The sequence below is a fragment of the Diadema antillarum genome, unplaced genomic scaffold (assembly GCF_040938485.1).
Source record: "Diadema antillarum isolate AM-2024a unplaced genomic scaffold, OU_Dant_1.0 seq00000519_RagTag, whole genome shotgun sequence".
Classification (NCBI taxonomy): Eukaryota; Metazoa; Echinodermata; class Echinoidea; order Diadematoida; family Diadematidae; genus Diadema; species Diadema antillarum.
In genome coordinates this window covers 432,241-440,270 of record NW_027271471.1, presented here as the reverse complement: position 1 = coordinate 440,270, position 8,030 = coordinate 432,241, and the positions used below count along the sequence as shown (strand labels likewise).

At 37.7% G+C, this 8,030-nt stretch overlaps 1 non-coding gene across 1 annotated transcript; it reads right to left on the bottom strand.

The window, feature by feature from the left end:
• Nucleotides 1-5,248: 5,248 nt before the first annotated feature.
• Trnaa-agc (transfer RNA alanine (anticodon AGC)) lies at nucleotides 5,249-5,322 on the bottom strand. Its single transcript has one exon. It is a non-coding gene; the product is annotated as a tRNA-Ala (tRNA).
• Between the last annotated feature and the right edge of the window lie 2,708 nt (nucleotides 5,323-8,030).

Sequence of the window (8,030 nt, the reverse complement as noted above, 5' to 3'; positions counted from 1 at the left end):
CGGCATCAGCATGTGCCGATTCATCATCAATTTCATCTCCTCCCTCTCCTCCCGCACCTCCTACTAACCTGTCCTCCTTTTTTAGTGTTCTGTTAGAACATGGTGTACGCCTTCATCAGGCTCAGCACCAGAATCTAATCATCCGGCAGGTCACTGCCTGGATCCGTTCTGGACATGTACCCCCAAAATCGACCATCCCTCATTATGAGGAATGCTTGTTCAAGTTCCGGCATCAGTTTGAGCGTTTCATAATTCGTGATGGATTGTTGTATCGGAGGAAGAGACATCCGTCTGGGATAATGATAGAACAGGTTGTCATTCCCTATTCTGTGATCCCTACTGTCCTGTCTGTCATGCATGCTTCCATGTCAGCTCTTCACTTCGGTACAGCCAAGACAATTGAGCTTATCGAAGGGCTCTGCTACTGGCATGGGATGCGCAAAGACATTGCAGACCTCTGCTCTCACTGTGAGGCCTGTAATTCGTATCGCACCTCAGTTTTCCCGCCTCCCTCACTGCCACAAACATGTGCAGTGATTTCCCACCCCTCATCCCCATCTTCCCCGACTCCAATCCGATCTCTGAAACGCACTCATCCAACCTCTAGCCCACTTTCCCCTCTTACTATTGACTGCGACATTCTTCCCCTTAACTCTGACTCCGACGCCCCTACATCATCTCCCACTGGGACTGATTCGGACAGCTCCACCCCTTTCTCTACCTCTTCTCCTCCTGATTTGCCCGACTACCAACCCCCTCTCTAAGCTCACTGTACTGTTTCCTCGCAAACCCACACATTTCAACCCCTTCCCCCATCTCTGCCCCATACTCACTATCCTCAGCCGTCGCCCAGCCACTTCACGAAATGGGACTCTGTGGTCCCCTCTCACATGTCCATTGCCTCATCACACCTCTTTTACGATCCACACGCTGTGATCCATGCCGATAGTGTTCGGACACACGGCAGTCAGCTTCCTAATCCCCCAAATGATTATGATCCATCATAATTTATGATCTCATTTTTTTTGTGACAGGATGTAACGAAGCCCTTTTTTTCCTTTACTTCCAAATTTCAAATTTCAGAATTCTCATCAATTATTTACGCATAATCAAGCATTTATGGCAAGTCTCCTTATCCCTTCCGCTTCCTTGGCACTTAAATTCCTATTTCATAGTAGTGAAACTTTGTTTTTAATGTCATCTCTATTTTATACATTCTTTTTGTACCTTCAATGATATTTTGCTCACTCCTCCCCGTCCCACATGGCTGTTCATTCATTTTTCTGCATTGTCCATACTTTCCCCTTTTTCCTTCTCACTCTCTGTCACGTTCAATTGCCCCTTTCAACAGAACAAGCCTCATGTAATTTATAAGTGTCTCTTGATTGACCGTTTTATATCCCGATTTCTGCTTCTTGCTCAACAATAATGTCGGTTTAACTTCTGATGTAAATTTGTAGCATTATTTGGTATTTAGGTTTTTCATTGTTAGCATGTGAATTGTGTTTTATTTCTGAAAGAATTTTTTAAAACATGATTAATGAGTGTTTTTATTTTCTAGCATAAATTTCTTAATTAAGTATGGTTGTAACTTTTGATTTTTTTGTGAGAAATGTTGTTTTTCTGATCAATTGCTTTTGTATAGAAAAAACAGGAAAAAATTGTACCATTAGTAAACTTGTTGCAGTCTAGATATATATGCACATTTTCACTACATATAAATGTCCTGTTGTTTGCCCAACTTTTTTCTTATACAAATATTATCTACACAATTTGAATTACTCTTGATGCCAGATATCTTTTTACATGTTGTTCATCAACATCATTATTTACAAGTTTCTTGCATGGTGCATTTCAAAGACACCAACTCTGCATTTAGGTCATTTAATCCAATTGCTTCATTCTCCTTTCTCCTCTGTCTGTTCCTCTTCTTTGTTTTTTTTTAAATGATTATACTGTTCATTTTTCAACATATTTACTGTGCACAAGACTAGATGTATGCAATCAGTGTATTCTTCTAGTTTGTAGTTTTATCATTTATGTTAAGTGTTTTTTTTAAATTTATTTAACGTACAGTATTATAATTTTTGTCAATTTTTGGACCTCTGATTGTTCTTTGAGTTTTACATACAGTTTTCGGATTACTATGATGATCTCTTATTTTCCTATCTCTGCTATTTCCATTCTAAATTTGATGTATACTGTTACCTCGGTATGTATTGGTTACTATGCTATGTGTAGGCCATGCTGTTTTTCCTACACCTCTCAAGACAATGATATGTCCCCTGGAAAATAGGTTTCTTTAATGATTTTTTTTTTTAATTTATACCTCATCTGCAAGATTTATGTGCACATCAATCTTCTGTTTAATTATTTCACTAATTTGTTAATTATCAATATGCTACTCAATTTGACTATGTTTTGTGTAGCAATTATTTTTATTATGTTTACATGTCAATAGTGTTTTCTTATATTTTTTTTCTCTCCTTAAATGTATCAGAATTTTTTTTCATTTGTCAATCGTTTGAACTTCTTAAATATTGCAGTATATAATCATGAAACGAGGACGTTTCTTTTTGAAAGATTGGACGAATGTAAGATGGAGAAATAGGGAGTTTATACCTTAAAACAGAACAAACCTCATGTAATTTATAAGTGTCTTTACATTGACCAAGTTAAGAATTTATCCCCATTTCCTGCCCCAATTATACTGTCTAAATATACGACCAGTCCAATCCAATACCCTATGTACACTTCCCAGCTTTATAGTCTCATGTCCTTTTATTAACAAGACCATCAAACCTCCAATGAAACTTCCATTCAGAACCCAACCATCTTTGTTATTACTTTGGTTAATCTCCACTCAATAGTTAATCCTTCCCTTGTCCTCAATCAAGTTTAAGTAAATTCAGACAAACTGTGTTTACAATTCCCACCACCAGTCCCTTACACAGTACTGTTCAATGAACCTATAATCCCCACATCATAGACCCTCTCCTACTAATCTCTTAACTTCTATCCATGTCCCTTTATATCTGATGCTTCTGGAGTTGAGGAATCAATCTTACTCCGGCCCCGACTCTGTTCGGTCATGTGCCAAGAAGGAGTGGAACAGTATTCTTTACATATACTACCGACAATATTCCCTCGTCAGTATTATGCACCATTCTGGAATTCCTGATCATTATATCTAATAAACTAAAGTGTATGTCTTGGAACCACCACCTTGTCTCCTGCATTAACTAATGTTCGACTGTGGCTTGACATCGTATACTATAGTTGAGAGTGCACATCACGCTACCGACACCATAAACCAGCACTCTTACATTACCAAAGAAAGTGAAATGTTTATGTTCTTTTCGAAAAATGAATTAAAGTTTGAATTGAATTGAATTGATTAAAATGCGAGCGAGCGGAGCGAGCGAGCATGAAAATTTTGACATCTTACAGTCTAAAAACTGCCGTTTGTAGCTATTCCTTTTCGCTTTCGAAATTAAAGGGGGTGGCGCACCGGGCACAACTGCTGGCAATTACTGGCAGCAACATCAGGAGAATGGCATAACAATTATATCGTCTGTATCACTTCAGTCAATCAAGTTTCCTTACAACGTTTTTGTTACCCCAAATTTCCGCAATTATGTTGGTTTTTTTTTTCAATTTACTTTGTTTTGATTATGCAACCTTATTCTATATGTTACCAAAGAAAGTGAAATGTTTATGTTCTTTTCGAAAAATGAAATAAAGTTTGAATTGAATTGAACTGATTAAAATGCGAGCGAGCGGAGCGAGCGAGCTTGAAAATTTTGACATCTTACAGTCTAAAAACTGCCGTTTGTAGCTGTTCCTTTTCGCTTTGGAAATCATTAAGGAGGGGTGGCGCACCGGGCGCAACTGCTGGCAATTGATTGAATACTGGCAGCAACATCAGGAGAATGGCATAGCGTTAAAATACGAGCGAGCGGAGCGAGCGAGCGTGAAAATTTTGACATTTTACAGTCCAAAAACTGCCGTTTGTAGCTATGTTTTTTTTCGCTTTGGAAATTAAGGGGGGGGGGGTGCGCCACTGGTAGTCAAGGATGTCGGTTTATGTTCATGATTGGGGGAGGTATGACCAGCGAGGGGGCGTCGAAGTGACCAAGCGGGGGAAGGATGTCCAAAATCTGCACTTTAGAGCATCCCCTAATTGTTTGTGTTTGTGTGTGTGTGTTTTATACATGGAAAAGTTGGGAAATAGCCCAGGTCAAGTCTTATTATTGGCAATGCAAGGCATTTTTATATAGACTATAGTATGTAAAGCAACACTCAGTGACTGATCTAGCTTTGATATAACAAAGTGTGAGGTACAGAGGTGTACATTCTACATCACATTGCGCAACATTGCAGCGACTCTTTGCCGTTCGGATGTTCTGAGTACACTGCTCCATCCTGCTTATCATTCAGAATGACAACCAGGAATCACGCTGAATCACAATCTTTTTTCGGCTCCGAGCTTTTTGAACATTCTTTCACGCTATTGATGCCTTTTTAATTATGGTTAAAAGAAATCTTAGAGGAAAAAAAATGAATTTCTTGCTCACCCTTTTATGTCAATTTCAAAAGCAGTTTACCAACCCTTGAATTACCATTTTGATTTTTTTTTTAAACCAGCGGATGGGGGCGGGTGGGGGGGGGGTACGTGCCCCCCCCCCCCCCAGTTACGCCACTGATTGGAGACCTATAGCGGGGGAGGGTGTAGGCGGGTTATCTCCCTCCCATGCGACGGAGCTTGTGTATATTCTGAACTGATAATCCGTTGCACAATGAATGAAATATACCTTACGTATACAGTACGGGCGATAGATAGTAAACACGTGATGTATGTATAGCATCAGTGCTGCCAGAGCCGGGGTGCGATTGTTTTGTTTTTTGTATTTGTCTTTGTTTTGTTTTGTTTTTTGTTTTTTTTCCTCCTGGTGCAAAATATAAAAAAAAATAAGAAGAAAAATTAAAAAAAAGAACAATTATTTAGCGTCCGGCGTTGAGGTCGCTTGTTTTTTGTTTTTTTTTTGTTTTGTTTTTTTTGTTTTGTTTTTTGTTTTTTTAGGTTCTGAAGGGGGGTGCGTTCGCACCCAGCGCACCCCCCCTGGTGACGCCCATGATATGAGGGATCACCGAAGTGATGCAGTTTTTTGAGTATGTAACAAATGCAGACAGAATGAGACTGACCAGAAAGAATATAATTTACTAGTGGTAAAATGAGGGGAAAATGGGATTCCATCGGGATTCGAACCCGAGACTCTGGATTGCTAGTCCAGTGCTCTACCGACTGAGCTATAGAAAGCCCTAGTTTAGTGTTCGTCCCAGAAACCCTAAATTCTTAATGCTCGGGTTGTCAGAAGCTATAGCAGTGTGTTTTGTGTGTGACACACACGCACACACTTAACTCTGGCATTAAACCCGAAGGATTTATCATACTTACTCATCCGCATCCACTTAGAATCACACAAAAACAATTTAAGCACAGTGGGATTTATGGGTTAGTATCCTTGACAATATATTAAAGCAAATGAAAAAAAAAAGAATATGTTGGTTTATGTACTTATTTTTACCAAGTGAGTGAAAAAACAACAATAAGACCAAAACACACACATATCTAAACACGTAAAAACATGCAAAACTTTTTTCAATGTTTAAGGATATGTAATAACTGTTAAGGATACAATTCTAGCACTTATTCAAATTATCAGTTTGAAAACAGAATTAAGAAGCTTAATCCTAATTCAATAAACATGTATGTAATCCGAATTCACACTTTCACTGGATTATAATTTCATGTACATAGGATGAGACCATTGCTAGGAATCATGATTCCCTTTAAACTGTGTACAACTTTTCTATTCTAACGATTACTTTATAATGTATCTCTCGCTTCAAGTGTATTGTCGTGTTTAAATAACATACACGTGTAAAATGAAAGCTCCTAAAGGAGTCTAGTTTAATCAGTCTGTTAGCCAAAGTAATGTTTTCGCTTATAGATTTCATTTTTATTTGACGTCAATCATTTTTCCTTAACAATAACAATCATACAATTATAAGCAAAGTGTAATCCTATATGTACACACATTTTTTTCCAAAATATTTGTATGAACTTTTTAATTTTTCATACACGTGTAAAATGAAAGCTCCTAAAGGAGTCTAGTTTAATCAGTCTGTTAGCCAAAGTAATGTTTTCGCTTATAGGTTTCATTTTTATTTGACGTCAATCATTTTTCCTTAACAATAACAATCATACAATTATAAGCAAAGTGTAATCCTATATGTACACACATTTTTTTCCAAAATATTTGTATGAACTTTTTAATTTTTAATCATCAGATGACAAAGTATGAGCAAAGTCGTTATATAGAATTGATTAACGGTGTATAAATCAATAATGAGAAATCAAAAAAGTTGAAAATGGATTGGAGTGCTTTAAAAGCTTAGCTTGTATATAGTGCAGTCCCCTATTATCCGCTGTTAGATAAGCGAAAGCAGCACAAAGGTGTGTCAAGAATGTACTCAGAATTTGCAATAATATTATGGCAGAAGCGAATAATCACAGCAAGGCCTCCGTGTCATAAAAAATGCAATATTTCAAAATTAGAAAAAAAAAGGTTTCTTAATTGTATGTTAACCGATGAAATTGACTGAAGGAAATATTGAATTAAATTAAATTAAAACGTACCCGAAAGTTCTCTTATTATATCTAGGTAAAAACCTTCCAAGTCCTGGGTTATTACTATTTGTGATCAATGAATATGTTGAATCTTATGATATGCTGGAGAGAAATTAGATGAATTACGTTTAATACATGAAATTATGGATATGGAAATATTCTTAAACATTGCCAATTTGATATAAATTTAGCATTTATATTATGTCTATTTATGTTTTCAACTAAAAAATAATCTGCACATTTAGTGAGATGCTATCGAATTAAATAAAAGACATTAACAGCTACATTTATGATGAAAGATACAGAACGGAGCACAAAAAAAAAAAAATGGTTTTCGTGACTTAATATTTGTGGCATCTGTCTACCTACCTTTCCCAAGCCAAAGTCATATATCGCTACACAGATAGCGTTTGTAAGATCGGCCAGGGCTAGGTTGCAGACGAAAATGTTGTGCTGCTTTCGCGCCTTTCGACGACCAAGAATCGTAAAGACGATAACCGCGTTTAACATCACTGCCAGAATGTGGCAAGGCGCACGAATGAAAGGGGCCATATGCCAGTTCGACGCCAAACCGACATTTGCCCCCGTGTTTACCGATGACATGTTCATTGTTTCTGTTTCTGACATTGATGAATGTTACAATTCTCAAGTGTGTGACATCGAACATAAACTGCAAATGAAGTGCATCTTCAAAGATCATGGGAGCCGGAGCGCTAATTTCCTGATTCCGACACAGAGCATCACTTCACCCTTGCGCCATAATGTTAACATCCACAGCGAAGTGATTACCGTTCTATGCCGAAAGAGGCAAAGTGGTTGATTGTTGTGCGCATGTGCACAAGCTGTATTTATCGGAAAACACAATACATAGTGTCACAGTTTAAGATCCACGTCTGGTCTTCTTTCTTTAACAGTTGCATTTTTTTTTTTTTACCCACCTCTCAAGTTTATACTGTCAACGGTAAGATACAATAAGCTGATAAGTACTTTGGCGCAATTTCTAGAGAAACTATACATTAAGTTATTTCATACGCTTCACTGCATACGCTGACATAAATGCTCGAAACTTGACTATCCGTCGATGAACCGTTATACCGCGTAAGTGTGATCTACAACCACATTTTTTTTTCCATTTCAAACAACCGCTTCGCATGATTTTCATGCTTTTATATCAAAGACCCATCAGCCATCCCTTTAGATCTTTATGTAGTAGGATATAAATCATACATACCAAGGCATGCACTCTTTTCGAAGTTCCAGCCGAAATTATGGATTCTTCGGTGACTGGGCATTGCCTACGGGACTGGGCCCCTCAGACATACAAGCCCCCTCACAT